Here is a 22,217-nt window from a genome sequence, read left to right on the forward strand (position 1 = left end):
CTCATGATTTTTCAGCTCTGCTCTCATGAAAGCCTCAGCCTGCCAACCAGGAGACCCAAAACTACAGAACTCGAAGTACCCAAAACTACACCTTTTCCAAAGCACATAGAGTGCTCCCAAGTGGACCGAGAGGTTTGTATCATCACACCCTAAAACCAAATACTCTTTAGTTCTCCACCCACTTATGCCACTTCTGTCTGCTTTGTCTTTAGGGAGCACAGTTTCCAGATGCAATGCAAAAGGTCACCCTGCTACTTAAAAGAAAAAAAAAAATTCCCACCACAGAATCTGAAGATGAATTAGAAGTATCTACAGGCTACTTTAAATGTAAATTTTGCATGACTGGAAATAAAAGGATGTTTTATAGAAGAACCTATTCCATCCTCACCGAGTGAATGAACCTTAGACCCTAGGAAGAAAGAAGATTAAACATAACAGAATGAAAGATTACAACCCACATGTGCCTTTGCATTTTTTTTCCCATGTATTTAAGCACTCACACACAAGAGACTTCAGATATACCGCAACTACTGCTCAACATCTTACCATGCCTGCATGCAGCTGACTGTTGTTGCTCTGAAGAGCCATTTGCCAGCACACCAGCTCCAATGAAGACTTTTCTCCAGACTCTTAAAAACTCTTATCTCTCGCAGAACACAGAGCACCTCAAGTTGCCAAGGTAACACCATATTCTACTCCTCTAACAAGCAGAACACCATTTTTAAATCTTCTCCCTTTTGCAAGTCTGGGTAAGTCAATGCTCTCAACTCTAGAAGACCAAACAGAGCTGCAAGCTCTGTTTTGTTCCTCCCATGCTCTGATATTTTTGGCCCTGATTGCGCACCCACAAAGAAGAGCACCACATCTACCTTTCCTGTATTTTGAGTCTCCTCTCTTCCAAATGTTTTATACATTCTGGACAACACAGGGAACAAGACCTTATCCATGTTTGTAGCCTTTCTTCATTTTGATCCTATCTCAACCTCTTCTTCCTTGTTATTTGTGAACACCTAGCTGTTTACAGATTTGGAGGAGGATAGCTCTAAGACCAGCGAACTAGCTAAGCTAAAATAAAGCACAGTCATCAAAAACTCCTTACAGGAAAATGTTTATCTAGAACAAAAAAAAAAAGAGGAAAGGCTTCCAGGCCTGGAACTTTATGCTACTCAATAATTGTGGCAGGGAAACATCTTCCTTGCCCTGTCTTGTAGCTCCTCTAGTCCTTGCCTGTAATGCTTCAAGGAAAAAGCAGCAGAAATGAAGTGCAAGCAAACAGGTGCCAACACCGCCTGTCTTGCAGAACGCTCTCTCTGACAATTTCCAGCCTCACACATACACAAGTATGTCCTGGTTTACCAAGAGCGTTACAAGTGGTACCCCACAGCCTGTGAGGGCTCACATGAGCAATATGCTTCTGATCAACTCAATTTTGCCTTGGGTCAGAGGTATTCTGCCTCTGTGTGAAACAGCTGCTCTTGCTGGACTCCTGCAGATGAGAGAGCTCCTGCCTCGCCTCTGCACGAGACAGATGCTGTTTGGATAAAACTGTTCCTCTCTGCCCCCCTCATTGCACCCTCCATCTCCTCACTAGCAGTTCCAGGTGGTGCATCAAGCAAAAAGGTCCGCAAGAAAGAAGGAAGGATGGGAAGACGGATCACCTCCACAAAGCAATTCCTCTATTCTCAGCCATTTAACATTACTTTTGCTCCTCCTTCATCCTTAGGCCAAAACCTCTGCCCGGTTGTAAGGTAAGATGCTGTGGTCCCTTATTTTCAGATCTAGTTCAAATCAGCTACTTCTTATTTATTGTATAAGCGCAAAGCTAATTAGACCAACTCTACCATCCCCCGTCAGTCAGATATAACACAACAGAATGCACTCTGAAAACCAAAAGTGTCCTACTCTTGAGAGGGCTAAGGATTTCACCCTGACATTTTTATTTACATTTGTTGAAACCAATACTATATGAACCGTATGGAATAGCTGTAAGCACTAAGTCTGGCTACCATGACCTTATCTGCTCAGTCTCCCACCTGCATTAATATCAAGTTAAATGGAACTAGTAGCAATTTTCCTGTAAATGTTGACAGTGCTGAACACAATGCTTCCGAGTGCTTCCAGGCCTAATGGGTAAAACGTTATTCTCCCTGCAGTAATTATGGGTTCTATAGTACTTTGAGGAAAATTGCTGTGGACAATACATAAACATTTCAGTGCTGTGATCACATGATGACTGGTGCAATGACTTTTGGGTGAAAAGGTTCAATGCCACAATAGAAATGGAATGACTGATCACATTTGCATGCTTTTCTACCAACCTTGTACACTACCATGTGGTTGCAGGAAGCTGGAAGGAAATAAACATTCCTAAAATAACACTCATAATTAATTAATTCTGTTGCAGAACCAAAAGCCAGAAGCAGTCTTTCCCTGTGGCTAACTGTCCAAGACTAGAGACAAGCTGGCATGTGGGGGAGAGAGGGCAGGAAGGAGCTGATGATTTATACGTAAGATCTTGGGAAAGTTTCAGTGATATTAATACCTGACAAGTAAGGCACTTCTGCTCTTAGCACGTCTGTCAGGCTCAGGTGTTTCGCAGCCAACTCAGACTTAACTGGAATGCTCTTACCAGCTACAATGCCAAAATCTTCAAACGGCCTTAAAGAGCATTTTGGGAAGAAAGGATACTCCATAAGTGATGAAGGTGTGGGACGTGCAAGTGACACGCAGGAAACCTCAGTGGTCTGCTGTGGCTGGACTGGGAGTGGGCTGAGACCCTATGAGCACCCCGTCCTGCACCAGGTAGGGGTAGGGATCGCTCTGCTCTCACTCTCGTGACGCACACCTAAGACAGGCTGAACTCTGCTGCAGTCTCACAAGCCCCTACAACAGCCTCTGTTAAATGAAAAGCACAATTGGCAAAGGCCAGGAAGTCAAGTTGCACGCACTGCGGCATGTTCAATGACTGCCGAAAACTCTCTTCAGGTTTACCTTGCTGGATAAGAATCCAGGATGCTAGACAGTAATAAGAGATGTGGAGGAAATAAACAGTATAACATAAAAAGACTATAAAACCTATTTAACCTATTAAAAACCGTGGCTCCATAGTAAAAGACTTGGATCAATTTAATTCCCATTTCAAAGACAGCACACACCAAATATCTAGATACAAGTGATAGTTTGTAAGCATTTGAACTCTTTAGTCTAGATGTTTGTGAAGTTCTACATCCATCTGTTCACCCAGCCAATGGCTCCTCTTTGGCCCTAAAAAGGGCCACACCATGCACATCATTCACATGCAATTCCCAATCTGTTTGGGTTCCTCTCTGCCTATTCTCTTCTGTGCACCATTGCTAATATGTATCAAGCCCTTCTGAACCTTATAAAATTCCCCAGAGTTTTCTCATTCTATAAATTTTAAACACTTAAAAGAAAAACAATAAAAATATCTGCTGAAGTAAACTATTACCATGCAAATCCCCTTTGGCTTGAACGTGGATTTTTTAAGCTGAATAGAGAATACAGAGGGAAAGCGGGAAGTGGAGCAGGACTGTTAGAAGATGTAAAGCAAACAAGCAGGTCTTTGACACTCAATGAATTTATAAAGATTTCTTCTCCTCCCTCTCAGAACCTCTGGGACTGCAGAAATCAAATACGTAAGTTGCTGTATCCAAATGACCACTTTGGAAAGACAGCAAGGACAAAAAGGGGTAGTAAATCATATTCAGAGACTGAGATTTTGGAGTCACTCAGCATTCCTCCACATCATGGGAGGAAGGTCCAGAAACAACTCTAGACAGGGGCCTTAATGTTCAGGAGGATTTACAGAGCCTAGTAGCTCCTAGAGAGCTCAAGGGTAAACCAGCTTGAGGCCCCTCCTCTTACCACTGTTTTTTATTTATTTGTATGCTTTTAACATACACAGCAGCAAGGGGGAAAAAAAGAAAGAAAAGAATCTATTCAGATAGAATAAATAACACACTCTCCTTCCTAGTTATTTCCCTGTTATTATTATGTAACACCATTCACACCATCGGAGGAATGAAATGGTACCAAGAATTTCCTCAAGAGCTGTGATCACTTCTTCCAGAGCTGACTTTGGTCCCTTGCCTATGTATTTTTGCTTATTTTGCACAGCCACCAGCAATTGCACTGGTATCAAATGCCTCACTTTGCTGTTTGCATTCAAAGGGAAGGCCCTGTCACCCAGAGAACATGTCTGGACTCCTGCATGTTAAACAGGCACCTGAGGTTCATGCTTATTTCTGGCTCCAGACCCTGTTTGCTGGGAGGTGGACTCACCCTGTCACCTTTCCATTCTGAGCTATGATAGTGCTTGGGCTCACAGAGGTAAAATGCTTTCTTTGTTCTCCCTTAACTTCTCATTTGCTTGCTCTAGAAACACCCTCATAGGAAGGGAAATGACAATGTAGTAGCGCTGCAAACCACCATCAAAAAGGACCGATTTTCCTCCCACCTCATCCTGCTTTATAGAAGTATAATTGCACTTATTTCAGGTGGAGCTATTCCAGCTTCTCTCTTATATATATGAGTACCCACACGTGTGTAGCATGTGAGAGACAAAACGTGTAGGACCAGCTTTTGGACCTTTCTAACCGCAACACTTAACGCTGTACAAACTGTCCCACACCTACCTCACGCTCGGTATCTTCTAGAGGTAAGCAAACCTTTCACCCCCAGCTTCCTCTGTCCCTTCCTCACCCTTCCACGAAGCGTAACTCCCTCTTACTGCCGGGTCCTTCTACTCCAGACACAACTCTCTCTTGATGGAAGCAGATAAGCCCTCGGGCTGCTGGATAGCTGTAAGGTTAGTAATTACATTGGCCTCTCCTTTAGCATCTCCGCTCTTATAGCTGAGAGGGAGGTGTGAACTTCAACAAATCACTGAGTTGCGCGATCACCATGGAAACCAGGGATGAGCACCTCTCGTGATGAAGACAAATGACTGGTGAGAGGGTATTTTTCCCCCTTATTGTTTTGCATTAAATATCTAAAACTTTGGAATCTGAAACAAGTCAGGAATGTTAAGCAGATGTATAGCAACAGCTCAGAGCAATTGCATAAAGAACAGTTGATGTGCCATGAGCAAGACATTTTCAGGAGCACTTCCAAAATCTCAAACCAGACTAAAGACATATGGGATACTTTTGGTTCACAGGGCAGCCCCAGATTGGGAGAGCAGAGGGGCAGCCAGGCAGCGATGCCTTCGGTGTGTTTGAGCTCATTCTGCTTCCCATGGAATTTCATGTTCTCAGTATGGAGCAGCATAAGGTACAGGCAGGTGTTCTCAACCCACATCTCCGTAAGACGTCTCACGTGGGGGTAGGCAGCACTGTAACGTTATTTCACTGGAAAAAAATGAAGTAGCAAATAATATTACCTAATTATTCCAAGGGAAATTGGAAAGGCAAAATGGCTTGTCTGGTTTTCGTGCCCTGATGCTCCGTACATTTCCTCCCCTTCTCCCACCCAACAGTAGGAACATTCCACTTCTTCCTCATCAAAATCCACAGAAATTTTCTATGTGCAGACAGATGATCTTCATTACTGACAACTGGAGCTGTGCACTTCTACAGGTAATGTCTAGTGCTCTAGCATTCATGTTTCAAGGAGAACTTGAGCTCCGTTGCACTAGATACTCTACGTGTCCACAGTAAGGGAGAGACCAAGGCCTGCCTCAAAAAACTTTAATCTAAAATTGCAAGAAAGGGAAAAGATGGAAGGAAAGAATAATTATTTTTACTTTACAAGCTCGTACCTTACTTATCCAAGAGGCAATTCAATGTTTTCTCAAGGTCTCACATAAAGTACATGCCTGCAGCTGAAACTGAACCTGTAAGTCCCGGCTTCCGTTGCCTTAATTACATAATTGGCAACCTATGTAAGGTAGCTATGAGTAACAAGTAGTTCAACACAATGCCTAAATAAATGGAAGTACCTTATGCTACCACATGACAGACACATGCCCTTCAGGGTACACCAAAACTAGTGTGTTAGCAGGAATATGGCAGGTTCAGCAGTCCAGACCCCTACACTTAATAATTCAACTTGCAAGAAAGAAAATGAAATTTCCCCCAAGAATACCATTCTTCCACGAATAGGCTTTATCTTGTCCCTAGCTTTGCATATATGAAGACATACTGTGAATCCTTTCTGCAGTAGAAGCCCCTACAGTTCACTTTCTCTGAGCTTCCAGTATCAACTGACTCCCACCTGAGGTATCTAGACACTAGGCCTTGGAGAACCTACCTGGTCCTTTCCCACCAAGATCTGCCCATCTCCCTGTGCATTCAAATCTTCCATTTCCCCATTTGTTTTTTCCCCCAATTTAGCACACGAATGCAGTTGTGCGACCTGAACAGCACCCAGAACATGAACTTTCCAGCTTCTTTAAGGTCAGGACAAGGAACAACTACTAGTAAGTTGAAGTGAGGGCATATAAAAGGCTCTGCAATCATGTTGAAAACCACTGCAACCAGGGTAAGTGTTACACTACATCAGTAAGTAGCAGGCATGTGTAGAACACAAAGCTTAATGCCATAGGTACTGACCTATTCAGCACAGGTACATATTATCTGAAGACAAAAATCTTCCTAAGGTGAAAGCAGACCTTTGGTGGAGTAAAAGGCTACATGTGGGAAATCTCATTTTTATACTTCAGTTATTTCAGAAGAATAAGGATTTCTTGTTTTCAGCATGTCAATTTTGATATCATTGACATGCAACACCTTTGCTAATTTATTGATGCTCATTTTTGCCCCTCAAAAGTCCAACTCATCTGCAGGGATGGAACTCAAGTTTTATTTCTTTGAAAGCATATGCCTCTACACTTGTGCCGAAGCATAAGCTGTAATAGCTCTCAACATTATGCAGACTAGACACTCAGCAATACAGCTTCCGTACGCACACAGACATGCAAATACAATATATTCAGTAGAATCTTCAGACATGTAGAAGTGACATAACTATGCAAGGAAACTAACACATCCAAGTGATTAAGCCAAAAAGATTGTTCCATAACTGTGTGCACGTTACACAAAATAACTTCATTCATCTACTCACTTTCAGCAAATTCACCAGCCGGTGAATTTCCTGATAAGAGCCTTCATATAAAAAGTGACTTTAAGAGAAGATAGGAAATTTCTGAATTCATTAAAAACTGTATAGAGAAATGCAATATTCCCTGCTAAGAACAAGGTCACTGTGTGACCAAGGACTCCAATAACGACCAGTAGGTATAATAAGACTCATAGTGAACTGATGGAAAACACGTTATTAGTTAAGGACTGTTCCAAAGCCAGAAATGTGTTTATGTATGTTAGCTAGCAAAAAACTCTGAATAACAACTATGAGAAAATCTTAAACTTGTCAAATCAATTCTCTTCTTCCAACAGGCAACAATGACAGACAGGGAGAGGTCATCATTCACCCAGACGTGTCTCTAAAAGGCAGATCCCCACAAGCCTTCCCAGCTTTCTGAAATGAAGTAATAACAACAAAATCATATCTGGGAGTATATTGAAGGTTCACTGAAAGCTATCAAGATTTGTCTCAGCTTGAATAGGCCCAAAAGTTGGCCACTGATTAACTTCCATGCTGGCAGGGCTCTGCAACAGACAGGTATTTTCTCTGGCATGTGTCTGGACCATCAGCATGGAAACGGCGTTTGTCATGCCACTGCTTAAACTGACTTAAGTGTAATAGCAGTAACAGGGAGGAGAGGAATAATCCAAGGCATAACTCCTGAAAGAGTAGCAGGGACTTCGTTTTACCACACACTGCCACGTTCTCAAAGATGGAAAACAATCAAAGGGACAAAGACAATTTCATCCCAATACTCTGAACTGTTTGCTGCCGATAACCCTGTAGTGCAGCTCGTCTGCCTTCTGAGACCTGCCAGCACTGTCATTAAGATGCACACAGAGCTGTGCCAGAGCCCCAAAGAGTTTCTACAAGAAAGCAGATATATAGTAACTTCATGTAGACAAGACTTCATGTAGACTAGACAAGCTCACATAGAACTCAAGGCAAACTTTTACCAGTCTGCAAAAAACAAGACCATCACTGAAGCCTTCACGCCCTCCGCAGCCTCCCACTTCATGGATGTTGAAGTGGTTATGCTGATGTCTAGAGATGAGTGAGAAAGAACCTTTTCCAATGTGACCAGACAGTGAGGCCTGAGAAAATCCCTTCTCCCTAGATATCCTAGGGATATTCAGGAGCCCCCATGACCTTCCCACTTCAGAGTCCTTGAGGTTTTTCTCCATAGTTACCCATACAGCAGCACCAAAAGTATGAAAAGGATCATGGTGCCAGGTCCAAGTACTCTGGAAATCACTAAACCATGTAACTTGGTTTTCCTTGTGCCAACATGGTTTGATTCAAACGTATGGTTTGATTTTGCGGTGGTCCTCGACGATCCTTGCAGGTCCCTTACAACTCAGGACATTCTACGACTCTAACTGGCTGTGCCTACTTCTGCCGTACGAAAACAATCGGGCTCACTACAAATACCAAAATATTATTGCTTCTTTGTTTTACCTTAGGGTAAAATACTCATTTTCTGTGGAAACAGTCAGCAGAAATATTGTAATATGCACTTCCACTGGCAATCACCACGTTGTTCTAGTAGGAATTTATAGTAACCTGAAAGATGAGAGAGTCCCAGAGCACTGCAGATACACTAGCATCCCCAGGTACCTGTCAGAGAGGTAAGGGGCTTGACAAATTCATAGAGGACATGTGGAGCAGTTGGGGCACAGTCCAGGTCCCCTGGTGTTACAGCCTTTTGGTGCTGTAACTACCATACCATGCTGAAGTCTGGAAAAACGCCAGCCAGGTCCGTTTCTAACCTGCTGAAAAGAAGGGGTACAGATGGCAGCAACTCCAGAAACACGTGCCGCCAAACCCCACTCAGCGTATGCAGAGCCTAGATGCTCTTTCAGCATGGATCACTTTTCTTCAGACAGGTAAGAGACTTTTCTAACACACGTTCGTACCAGAGAAAGCTGAGGTGGATCACAACCAGGCCCTTCCTTTTCTCGCTGATTGTTTTTGCCTGTCAGTTGTTTTAATATGCACTGAGCAGCCGCTCTCCGTGCAGTTCATTTTCCTGTTTGCTCCCAGCTATGCCCCGTTGTTTAGACATTTTAATGCACTAGTGTCTACTAACAGCTTGCCAGCAGCACCCACACAAGCAGAAACATTTCCAGACCTCCAAAGACTGACCTAGAGCCATTTTTTTTCTTAAAATTGACATTTTAAGAGAGCACCAGAAGCAGGAGTCCTGCTTGGAGTGCCGTATTTCCCCATTCACATAGAGCATGGATTTAAAGGGATGGGGGAACGTTTAAAGCATCCCTGTACCAGCTCATCCTATCGCTCACATTTTCTGATTGCCATTTGCTAGATCACATTGAGATGCTTCCATTTATTCAGTCCTTCTCACTGGACTTAATTAAGCTGTGGGAGTTATAAATAACCAGGCTGCAGGATCAGTCTCATTAAAAATTAAAGTCCATTAAAAAAAATCTGGACTATTCGTATTACCACATGAAAATCCACTGTATGTTTTTCTTTTTTAATGAGAAAATATGCAGATTAAGCCACTCGAGAGTCTTCTTTCTCAGCAGCTTTGATTTTAATTTTAAAAGTGCAAAACTAAAAAAAAAAAAAAAAAAAGTTTTGAAGCCAAGGAACTTCACTGCTACCAGAAGAACTGCTTTTGATTTTCACTGGAAAAAAGGCAGCTTCAGAACTATTTTTCCCCTAATCTCTTCATCACAAAAAAATAATGATCTTTTCTTGAACATAAACATTACTTTGTAGTATTTTCAACCTACACAGTTCTCAGTTGTGCTACTGCATGAAGTCTCATAACAGGAGAGAAAATAGCTTGCTGCAGTGAAACAAATTAATCCACCTCTACTACCTTAGTTGAGTACCTTAACAAAAACTACACTGACAGTGCAAGTTTAAAAAGAATATCAGACTTCGGTTCCCATAATAAACTTGGAGGAATGAATACCATAATCTGAGACTTATATTCTGAAGCAACCATTCTGAATCTCCATTCATGTAGCAAATTATTGTCAAGTCAAAAAATTATTAACCATGCCCTAAAAATCATAACACGTATTAATAAAATCAAGATTTTTTTTCCTCAATTTCCCTCTGTAATATGACATCAGGATTGAGGCTATAAATGTGCTATATTTCCAGGTATTTTTCTGCAACCAGAACAGCAGAAAGCTGTTTCTTATTTTGCATGTTTCAAACAAAGCGAGGGCGAGTTCTCACAAAATCATTTCAGCTGTTGGGGTCTTTCAGGGCAGAAGGATGCTCACAAGGCTCGTCATAAATTCTCGGTTTGGCAACGTGACGCCAATGGACAGCATGCTGCTTGACGGATACTGCTTCACAGGAAAATGGAGAACTACGCTCGGCACCACTGGAGATGCTTCCAAGACATCCCTTAGGGTAGAGAACTGCCTCTGGGGAGGGGGTGCAAATATATGGATCTGGACTCTACATCCTTCTGCCTTGGTAAGCCATTTCTCACCCCCCAGGCCTGAGCTGACGCAGAAGGAGCAGCGGCTACACTGCCAGAGAACAGCAGGCTCACATTTTGCCAGGAGCAAAAAACAATTCAGCGAGGAAGGAAACGATCCCCTCTCTTCCATCTTCCCCCGGGCTTGCTTACAACTTCTCTCAACCACTTACAGAAGGCAGGCTCCCAGGGACAGAAATACCAATATAATCTTCAGTCCCTGAAATGTGAAGACTATCTTGCCGAGTGTCAGGGGGGAAAGAGCATTCCAGCCATTTCAAGAGTTGGTGATAATTCTTGCTCCCAGGCCATTTGTAATGATGCCTCATTTTCTTCCAATGCCATATAACTTCTCTATTATCCACTGGCACTACGGCTGTTGATTTCTTGTTTTCTCTGATGGAACTGCACAGAGACTTTTTAAATCCAGGGCCCGACAAGGGTTTCAGGGGGAATGCCGGAAAAACGACCACAGATTATTCTTAAATTGCAGCAGCAAGGTCCTACCCAGTGGTTTCATAACTGCCATCAGAAAAGTATTAATGGTAATAGAAGAGATATCTACAATTGGACCCCTCAGACAAGCGTTGGGTAACATATTCCCTATAATAAGGAGCTCTGCTTTGAACCAGAGGCATCAACCTTAATAAGCTGTGCTACTCCTACCGTCGCTGCTAAGAGGTTGTTCGAACAGTTCGTTAAACACCATTTTTTTCTGGGGTTGGAAATCTAGCCGAGCTGACTGTATTCTGCTGTGAAAATGACAGGCTCAGCACCGCGGCTTAGGAGTAATTGTTGGAGAGGGGATTTCATTTCATTAAAATGTGTGTTGTTTTTTTTTTCTTGTTGTCGTTATCAGGTTTGCCACTTTTTAATAGCACACCTAGTTGGCTAAGGCAGCCCTCCTGTCAATGCAGCCCACGAAACCGCTACTGAAACACTGCGGCTTCCACGGCAGCAGCCAGTTAGCAGGGGAAGCGCCCAACAGTTTGCCTGGAGAGAGAAAACAAGCTGCGGGCAACGTAACAGAACCTACCACTCTTTCCGTGTGGATTGCAAGACTGTGATTATTTTTATACCCACGCTGTGCAGGGGGGGCCCTATCAGGCTTTCAGGTCCTTTCAGAACCCATATCACAGCCTGACAGCAGGCTGCTGGAAGGGGGCGGTGATACCTCTGCCAGGTGGGACTAAAGCGGGCGCCCTGCAGAGAATATTTCTCCCTAAAAATGGCCGTGAGCAACCTGAGCACTGCACATGGATGGGCCTGAACCCCAGGGGAGTGAAAGGATGCACCGGGCAGAAGACAGGTAGGCAGGGTTACGGCAGGTACAGAAACAAAGGCAGATCCCAGGCTGCTTTGATCGGGGCTTGCTTGTGTCACCCTGACAATGATGCTAAGGAGAACACACAGGCCACTGTGTCATTCTCTCCAGAGCAGGTTAACCCTTCAGAAAGAGAGGGGGCTGGATGATTCAGTAACTCTCACAATCTGTTTCAAGCTCTAAAGAGTAGCAGATGCTGTTTCCTCTCTCTCTTTCCTCATCTCCTTCCTTTCTAAAAACAAAGAGCTCTGCAAAATCATTCTCCCTGCGCAGAACAAATAGTTCATTAGTGTTTGCCTTTATGAGAGTGGGTGAGTAGATTTTGTACCTTGTCTGATCAACGCTTGTGCCAATTTTTCAGGGCTGCCTTGCTGGAGCAGGTGCAATAACGTTTTATTATACAACCCAGAATCCAAAGGCATACTTAGCATGCACTGAAACAGCGTCAGCACAAATCCCCTGGCTAGCTGCACTGAAGGCTGCACTGGCTGCGCAACAGCGCTTGCCGTCTCTTTAGTCAAGAAATGGATGAAGGCTGATCTAGCGGTGAGGGAGAGCATAACCAAGACAAATATATGACGCCCAGCTTGGATGGTGACAACTTGAGTTGCCTTTGATTTAGCTTCCCCACCCACAAGGAGAGAATGGCAGCATCGGCAACAGCTCCTGGGCTTCCCTGGCAGTTTGCAAGTACATACGGCTTCTCAGAGGGGAATTCTAGAGAAATGGATGGGGCTGCTATGGTACAAGCTTTAAATAATCAACACATTGTGACTGCACAGGCAGACCCTAAAATGGCCGCACAGGGAAATGGATGGGAAGGCTAGAGAAGAGGAAAGAAGCAGAGACGTGAGAAGGAACAGAAGGTGAGGTAACAGGAAAACGAAAGCAAAAGTTTTGCAACATTGGCTATACCAGCTCTTTGGCAGGGGTTCTGTGAACCCCGATGCACTGCTCAGCCTGGCCATTTCCAAAGATGGATTAGCAAATTAATGTAAGCAGAGCATAAAGTTGCTGACTGTGGTGGCGTTGAGTCACCTTGGGCCTCATCAGCATTGCTAAACATTGCCCGTAACCTTTCCATTATCACTGAGGGTCTGCACAGCACCAGGACCCAACTGCTCCAATAATTTCAATTACTTTCCCTGACAAATTTTATGTTTCATGTATTTTACTGGCCTGATAATTATGATTTCTCTCATTTCTCGCTATCGAGCTTAATGGGTTCCAGCACGAGTGTACGGTTTCAGAAATGAAGTTCCACTTGAATTCACAAGTTATTATCTACTTTCGCTAATGGAATTGGAAAAAAGAGAAAGAGTGGGAAAGAGATAAAGGATGAGTAGAGAAGGGAGAGCAGAGAGGAAGAGACAGACACACGCACAAGACGACGACTAAAGAAAAACAAGTTGACAAAGGGAAAAACAAGAGAGAAAGAATAGAGACTGAGTTAAGACAAAGATGAAGCACGAGGAGGACGAAAAACAACAAGGATGTATGGAAGAATGAGATAAAGACCAAGACAGAGAGAGAGAGAGACAGAAAAATGTGCATACAAACAAATGAGAAAGAGCTGTGTAAGGATCAGCACAAATGAGTGGAAAAAACAGGACCATTAAGATCATTAAGAATGCTTTTGCACATCATGACTGAAGAGTTGATAGGTTATCTCAAACCTTGAGCAAGCAGCAGGGATCCCAGCTCTGCACCTTCTCCTTACTGACCGCTGAGGAAATGATTAATACCCCCAAAATAATCTTGCTGGCAATGGTAGCTCTCCCAATTAGAGCTAGATGGGAATTAGTCTTTTAAAGTGTGTTAAAGATCGTGAAAAAAAAAGAAAACTGCAAAATGTGCTCTTTTTTTTTTTTTTCTTTTTATCATGGACCTGTCCTTCAAGAAGATTTAATAAAATTTGTTGTTTCTGCTGACCAAAGTTTTCCCTGCTCCTTCTTTCAATCAGCCCTGGAGTGTCAGAAGAGGTAGGCAGAATGAGCTGTAGCTATCGCTATTTCTGCATCATCATCATCAGAGTTGTTTAAAAAAGAATAAAAAAGCTGAGGTAGCAAACTCAGGCATGGCGATCCAGCAGTAACTGATGTCTTCCTTTCCATTTGTGCCCCCCAAAAGCTCTAGACTCAAATATAAGGCCAACATCCCCTCCTGCTACATGCTCAGCCTGAAAAAAACAGCCTATGCTAATGTCAGGAAAGAAAGAATTTACAGTAGTGAAGTTACACAGCTGAGGAAAGACAAATTCTTCCCAACTTTTTAACGTTGCATAAAGTGGGCAAGTAAATTTATCAGGAAAGCTTTTTAAGCTGAAAGCCAGAAAAAGATTTTTTTTTTTCTGTAAACTACTGGAAGTTGTGAAAAGAAAACAAACACCCCTTAACATTGCTATTTTGACAGTGAAACATTTTAAAGAACTAATGACCCACTTTACCAGAGATATTTATGGAGACCATGTACAACTCTCCTACACAAACCCGAAGGCAAAATGCACGGGGACACACACACACACAAAAAAAGCTTTGCATTACAGTGCTTATGCAGGACCATCTGCAACAGGGTTAATATCATTGGAGCACTGAGATGGAGAACATACATCCAGAGTGCCATCGTACACTGTCACTGTCATGGTTCACCAGCAGAAGGGTGTTGCTCTGAAAATCACTTACAAGCAAACCTTGAATGTCATGAGCTTATAACGTGGCCTTGAGTAGGACAGGAAAGTGAACACAATGAGTAGAGCTATAAAGGGTAATAGATTTCTTCTAGATCTTCATGCAGCTGTGCGAGATATCATTGAAAACAGAAAATTGAGACTTCGAAACTTCTCCCAAAGTAAACATTCTAAAAATCCACTCTAGGTCATTCTTAATTTTTCCCCCCAAATTTAAATCACTCAATAAAGTTTTCATGACAGAAAGTTGCTCTTAACATGAACAATCAAAGGTGAATTCTAAAACATCTAAAAGTAAATCACTTTCTAATGGAAGGCGTTTTTAAGGAAGTTTTTGTTCTGTCCAGTCTGATTGTTGCTCTGAATGAATTATTTCTGTTCTGTTCATACTACTGGAGGTGCTTTTACAATACCTGCAGGTTCCCCTACATGTGCCATGATGCTTAGTTAGGCACCAGAAGAACATCTACAGCTTTACAACTTTTCTCCTAAATGCCTCTAAAAGGAGCAAAGAAAGAAATTGAAATCCTTTTCAAGGTCCACATACTAGCAACATTAACAAATCATTTTCAAGGTCCACATACTAGCAACATTAACTTTAATCAGTGCTTTGTAACTAAAAGGAAAAAAAAAAATCAAAACCCCATGTCTAAAGCGAAGCTGTGGCCATTTCACATTATGTGACTCAAGGATACGCCAAGGAGGTGTTTCTCCTTGGATCCTTCCTGGTAAGGACCGGCAATATGCCAAGTGATACACCAAGGAGGGGTAAATCAAGGGAGAACATCAAGTCCCAAAGGGTGTATCACAGTGAGGTACTTCTGCTTTCAGTACTTCTCCCTAAATGTAGTAAAATCCTTCCTGCTAACAGCAACAGATACCTAGGCTTCCAAAGAAGACTTGAGAAATATCACTTTAATTCTGTTATTGAAGTTTTCAGAGGACTAGCTTCTTACACACAAGGTTTCAAGTCTATCCACAACACTACTGCACCCAGAAGCGAAGAGAGATAGAATGCGCTTTTTTTTTTTTTTTAAATCATTACTCCTCATTTGCTCTTTGAAGCACCATAGAAAGGGATGTCCCACCAATGCTGATATTCTTTCACGGTTTATTTCCTATGCTGTATGCGCTGAGATTGAATGGGGGCTGGAACAGCCAAGAGAGGGCTCCTCAGTGTTCATTTTCCTTGTCCTAATCTATGTCCTGTCCTCTGGCTTGTCTGTCAAGAACGTACAACAACCAGAAAGGAGGGATTCTAGCTAAATAAGCCTATAAGTGTGGAATTTGAAAGATAAATAGATTACAAAGTAACTTATGAAGCTGTAGACACGGTGAGGCTACCATATGTACGAGGAGAAGTAAAGCACACAGTTTCTAATTCTGCAAGGCAAAGACCAAAGTTCCTGAACTCTAAAGTTATGTAGTAACATGGGCTCAGTCAGAAGGACTCCGGAAGCACTCAAGAGTAGGCTTATTTGGTGACAGTGACTTGGCAGCTAAAAGTATCTGGATTATCTCCCACACCTACTGGTGATGGTTTCCCAGGAGAGCTGATGATTTAGTGAAGCCTACACCAAATACCACGTCGTAGCATACACAAAGTCCATATCCCAGGAACTCAGACCTGCCTGGTGAGCAGAATAATTAGCTCTAGTTTTCTCAGCAGCCTAAGTGGAAACTGAACATTGCCATTCTAGCAGAAACTGTCTGAAGCTTTACCATTCGTGCCTGACGAAGGGGAAGAGATTCCTCCAGAGTAAGGCTCCCAGCACCTGCTGGGAAGATGGGGAAAGCAGGGGCTACGCTGGCTCCAGCCACCAGGGTGGTCACTGCTGCACACATCCCTTCTTAGTGCTGGTGGTGGCTGGGCTCCACAGCTCTGCTGCGGGCAAGGAAGGCAGCAGGGGTTGGGGCTGTTTGGATGCCCCTGGCAGTCTGCTGTGCTTGGCACTTCTGTTCAGCTTATGCCTTCAGCTGCTCTCAGTAAGCACGTTCTGTCTGGATAAGTACATAGAGGGCACCAGCCACTTCCTTGACCTCAAAACAAACTCTGCAACTCCTCTGAGATTCACAGAACAACATGATTTGCATTTCCCTGAGCTTGATTAATCAGCACTGTTTATCTCCCTCCACCAGTAGCCAACATAGCTGTTAATTTAGGTAAATCTCTTGGGCTGGAAACCTAAGCAGGTGAACTTCTGAGTCTGTCTACATAAGAAGAGAAAACTTTAAAACATTTAGGGAGGTTGTCAGTAGCACCTGAAGAACCAGTATAAAGGAAATGCACACTCTATTCTTCACATATTTGTCTCTGTATCAAAATCTCTGCATGCACTCCTGTGAAAAAGGTAAGTTTCTAGCGTTGTACTGGAGTCAATGAATTCGGATTCTGTTTCCTACTGTGTCAGAAGCTTGGTGAGTCACTGGAGCACTGCCTTCATATCCCTGCCTGTAAAAGAGTGAATTTGAAAAGACCAACTGGAAAAATATACATATATTACTGACCCTTAAGTTTCCCCTTGTACACACTATAGAAAACAATTTCTACCCTCACTGTAAGGCTGTTGGTGCAGACTCATTTAAGTAATACAAGCATAGCATCCAGCTCCTCTGTTCCACACTCCAGGATCTCACCTTGCTGCAACTCCTTAAGGTATAAGCATTCAGAAGAATCTGGCTATTTCCCATCACCTTCAGTATGGACTAAACTGGTTATTTATTTTAAGGGCTGTAAAACTAAGTTCAGGCCATGGAGAGTGCATATGCCCTGTACTTTGAATACACTTCTGAAGGACTTTTTTCTCAGTACTTTGATCAGAAAAATTTATTAACAGGATGCCTGTACTTTTGCACAACTTCCTGCATTTCTCTGGCTGCTTCTAATAAAGCATGGCTCAAGGAATTTAAAACAAAAACACAGTATCAGAAGACCAGTCTTACAAGGGAAGGAACTTCATTCCTGTATCCTTAAGTGTGTATTTAACCTAAAGGACAGAGGACCCCAAATACTGCTGAGCTCCTAGGTTACAGACCTTCTCACAGGACAGAGATCAGAGAGAGAATATGTAAAGCACAAGGGTCTATTTACAGCATCAAATATATGTCATTTACACGCTTGTACCTATCTTCTCTTTTGAGAGGTCTAAGGAATTCCTGCCAAAGCTACTTCATCAGCACCATAAAACTGTTACTTGGAGAACCAGACAAGAGAATCCCTGTTTGTTGCAGTCTTTTTCAGAACCCCTCGGTCCCCATCAGCTACCTGGGGGATGGCATTTCATTATGGAGTTTGACTCTTCTCAGGATTCTTTCTTGAACTTGTCAAAAAGCAGTTGATGATATACGACACGCAGATTCAAAAAGGGCGTATGACATCTTCTGTCCCCACTCCCCCTGCTGGCTTTGACAGAGAGAGGTATATTCGAAAGAATAAGAGCACCAGTGTGGGAACAGCATGCAGCTGCCCTTCCCAATTCTGCAAAACTAGGAGAACAAGGTCTATTAGAGAAGCTCGGATGCCCTGCTGCTCCTAGCCTCTAAACGTTACTCTAGCACCCTGGATTTTTTTTAGAAAAAGTTGGAAGGACAGAGTTTTAGCTAAACAGATACCTGAATGTAAAAAGAGATAATTAAAAGCTGCCAAATTTCAGAGGCAGATGAATAATAAACGTTCATTTGTGCACACCAGTGTAGGTGTATGAGCCTGTGTGAGACAGGATAGAACATTCAGACAGGCAGAGGAGGAGGATAAGCATCATCCTTTCCTCTCCCTTCATTCTGCTTACATGAGGAACAGATTATCTCCTTCCAATTAGGAGCATCCAGCCCCAAATACCAATGAAGCTTTTGTTCACCGTGCTAGGAACAAGCATTGCAACCTGCCATATATTAACAGCTCCAAAGCAGAGACAGTGGGAGCAATGGGCACAAATGTCTACAGAGGTGCAAGAAGACAACTACTCGGCAGTCAGTCACTACTTATGGTCCAGAGAGGTAACAAAGTTGGAAAACTACGCAAGAAAAACAAAACTCCCTGCAAGTCTTTCTGAAAACAGCCTCCTGTTTCCACTAAAACCACATCTTTGCAAGACACCTGGCTGACAAAACTTTGTCTCATCAGCTCAGGCTTGTCCCCTAGAGCTGACACATTAAGAGGCTCTGTGCTTTCATACAGAGTCTGTGATCACGAGCAGAAGAACAGACTTGAAGCTACTTCAGTGTGGAAGACAGTATGATCATTCACATGTCCCAGATGGTCCTGTGAAAAGGAAGAAAAAACATATAAAAAAGACTACCAGCCTCTTGGGGATGGATTGTGGGTGTTGGATCCTGAAACTTGCTTTTTCTAGTCCTCATCATTTCTTTTCTCTGTCTGCATATAAAATAAGAACTGGAGAGGAATCTTTCACCATCAAGTCTTGATCTGATGACAGTTTTCTCTGCTTGATGGTTGAAAGTGCATCTGAGTTTCAGGTTTGCTTTTATCTTGTTTGCAAACAGAATGACGTTTCTGTCATTTCCGCCATTTGTCCTCATCAGCAAGACGGTAATGACAGCCGTTTCCCAAAACTATGAGCGTAAGAGAAAGGAGGGGAATGACAAATTGGTGAAGATGGAACTGTACGTAAAAGTTTAATCAATACAGAAGTAAGTGTAACTGTGCTCAGGAATGCTGCAACTCTCCCTAAAACATCCAGAAGTGGGAAGCAGAAAGCTTCAGGCCACCTTTTGCATACCACAGAACCCGCAGTGGTAAGATAGGTCTAAACCGTGCGTTGTTACATGGCTGTGGTACACAGCGATTGTATTGCCCTGTACTGGATAAGCTCACAGAGAGGTATTATTACATTCTTGCCTACTGACGCTATAGATAGCCAATATGTCCTTTAATTCAAGTTTCAGAAGTCCACTCTAGATAGTTGAAGGACAAGAGCATAATTTCAGCTCCCAATTTTTGTCAGTACGAATGGGATTCATCAGATATGCTTAGAGTTCAAGAAGAGTTGAGTATTTTTTTTCCAGCAGGGGGGACACGGCCCTCTCCATGCAGAGAAAGAACAACGATGCATTAGAGCATGACCTTAGGTGAAGCACTTAACCTCTTTGTGCCTCATTTCCCCCCATCTGTGGAAACAGAAATGGCATTTACCTAACTGGCAGGGATACCTGCAGCTTAATTCATTACTGCTTCATACTGACTTTGAGGACTGTGGACAAAAGGTGCTAAGCATCTGCAAGGAGAACAATGACACACAGGGACATTACACAGAGGCTACCATGACAAACTGTGTGTAATCAGAATTCAGATGGGCACTTCCTACATGGATATTATCAAGAGCTTTTATTTTTGGTGCTGTTTTTATTTTTTGTTTTAATGTACTGTATTACCAGTCCCAGGAAATTCTCTATTAATCCAAAGCGCAGGGAACAACGCTTGTTTTCCACACCCTATTCCACTGATGTGCCCAAATGCTGCTACAGAGACTGATGCCAGGGCAGAAATCAGACCTCAGGCTTTGCCCCTATGTCAGGACCCTCTGCTAGAGAGCTCACCGCAGTTTACAAGTTGGGGATATGCACTTCACGCAGCTGCCCTTGGGCAACCCAAAGCTCACACAAGTCAACAAAATCTGTGGAAGGATTTCACTTTGACTCAACATCCCTCGATCCAAGAACAAGGAACTGATACGAAGCCTATACACTCTCCTGAGACACCACCACGAAATAGAAAAGAACTTCCATTCCCTAGGCAGCACTCAAATAGGTGACACAAAAGTGAAAAGCCATGAAACTCATCTTTCCAATCCCTTAAGGCATTTAGCTTCCCAGCTTGTGTTTTACATGTACATCCCTAATTTCCAGCCCAGCACAAGCTGTGGGAAGGCTGTCTGATGTCTTCCTGCAGTATTAGTTGCTAATTTGCCACTTACCTGCCTTAAATATATGAATTACAACAGCTTCATTTGCATGTGATGCTAACTAGAGGCAAGAAGGGTGAGAACTCCCATCACTCACTGAAGTGTACTAAGGTAGTACCAAAACTCGACACGCGCCAGCATCACAAAATTAAGTACATCATGGACCTGATTCACTGCTAAACCATCGGTCTATATCTGCTGACTCCAAAAGGACATGCTCTTGTTCTATGCCAATATCAGCCAGGACAGATAGCAAGCTCTATGTATTTTTAACACCACCCCCAACACACACAGCACTGCCTCTTTACACTTGTGGAAAATACCCTTCATGCTTGGGTAATACAATGCTGCTTGAGTGGCTAATGAGCAAGCAGCTCATTACACTGTCCCAAATTCGAGCAGTAGTGTTTTATAAATCCAGAGATGGGCAGGATGGTGCTTAAAAACATGCTCTCACCTTCCTTTATTTATCTGACACGGATGGGAGGTCACACAAGGCATGCTGGTAAAAGGTTCCTGAAAATAAAGCACTGTTTGATAGACACGTCGCAAACAACCGAGGGATACGACCTCACTTCAGATAAACACATTTTATACCACAGATATTTAGGTAAATACTGTTTGGCTGTATTAAGTAATGAATAATTATATTAAAAGTAAATTAAATGTACCAAAGAGGCAAGAAGGAATTACAAATTGAACATTTCATCCCCTCGCTATTTGTACTTTAATGAAGTGTCCTAAAGGCAGTCATCATGCCAGGCTCTGCAGATCTTCCTATAAGCAATGTTTTTTACCTTCCTTTTTTACCTTTCAAATCACTACTTTCTAAGGCTGAGAACTAGACCTGTGGTTGGTTGTTTGTTTTTTTTTCCTTTCTTTCTCTGGCTGATTTTTTTTTTTTAAGAAAAAAATGATCTTTCCAATTCTTAAAAACCTAATACAACATGAACATGAACCAATTGCATCCTAAAGGCTTAGGAATCAAATAGATAAGCCTTAGGCTTATTGTGTTTTTAAAACCACACAATCTCAAAGCTCATTATCTTGGTTCCTTGGATGCCCAACTTTTCGATGGCCTAAACTTCCGCTCATGCATATGCTTCTTGTCTGGATCCTTCCTGCTAGGGCTAGAATCACACAGAAGAATGAGATGGAAATCTTGTTATTTAGCTAGCTACCTAGTTTGTTTGCTTTTGTCAATATACCTATTCCTAAGTACTACTTAGTTAGTTATTTGGTTTCCTCGCTTTTTTATTTGATTGGAGGACAAGGGAGACACACTTGTGGAAAGTTAAAGATGTTTGCTTACCAGATAGAGACTCTGTCTGAAAATGTTTGCACTTTTGTGTGCCTTGAAGAGCCTGTGTAGTGAAAGCAGCCTTCCTAATTTGCATGTGAAGAGCAAACGAAGCTAAGCAGCATCTCTGGCTGTGCACTGAGAAGTGCTCTCCTCTCCGTCTCTTTATGGGATTATGAAGTGCTCTCATAAACTGTCAGACTGACACCTGCAGCGAGCAGCACTTGGGAGTGTCCAAGCAGCAAGTGAGAGCACTTTACCATTGCAGAAAGACAGGGAGGAAAGCAGGGGAGCCCTTAAAAAGTAACGAAATTCATACCGAGACAGAGAGGCGCAATTAAGAGCGGCTGGCACTGAAGGAGAACCTTTTTTTTTTTTTTTTCCCCATTTTAATTTCTGAAGTGCTGAGGAAGTAT

General features: G+C 42.7%; 1 protein-coding gene across 1 annotated transcript in view; it reads right to left on the minus strand.

Annotated features, from left to right (window-relative positions):
- Positions 1-22,217, minus strand: part of LSAMP (limbic system associated membrane protein) — a 999,481-nt gene that overhangs the window by 540,903 nt on the left and 436,361 nt on the right. The gene's annotated exons all lie outside the window — the stretch shown is intronic.

This window comes from Cygnus atratus, chromosome 1, assembly GCF_013377495.2.
Source record: "Cygnus atratus isolate AKBS03 ecotype Queensland, Australia chromosome 1, CAtr_DNAZoo_HiC_assembly, whole genome shotgun sequence".
NCBI classification, from domain to species: domain Eukaryota; kingdom Metazoa; phylum Chordata; class Aves; order Anseriformes; family Anatidae; genus Cygnus; species Cygnus atratus.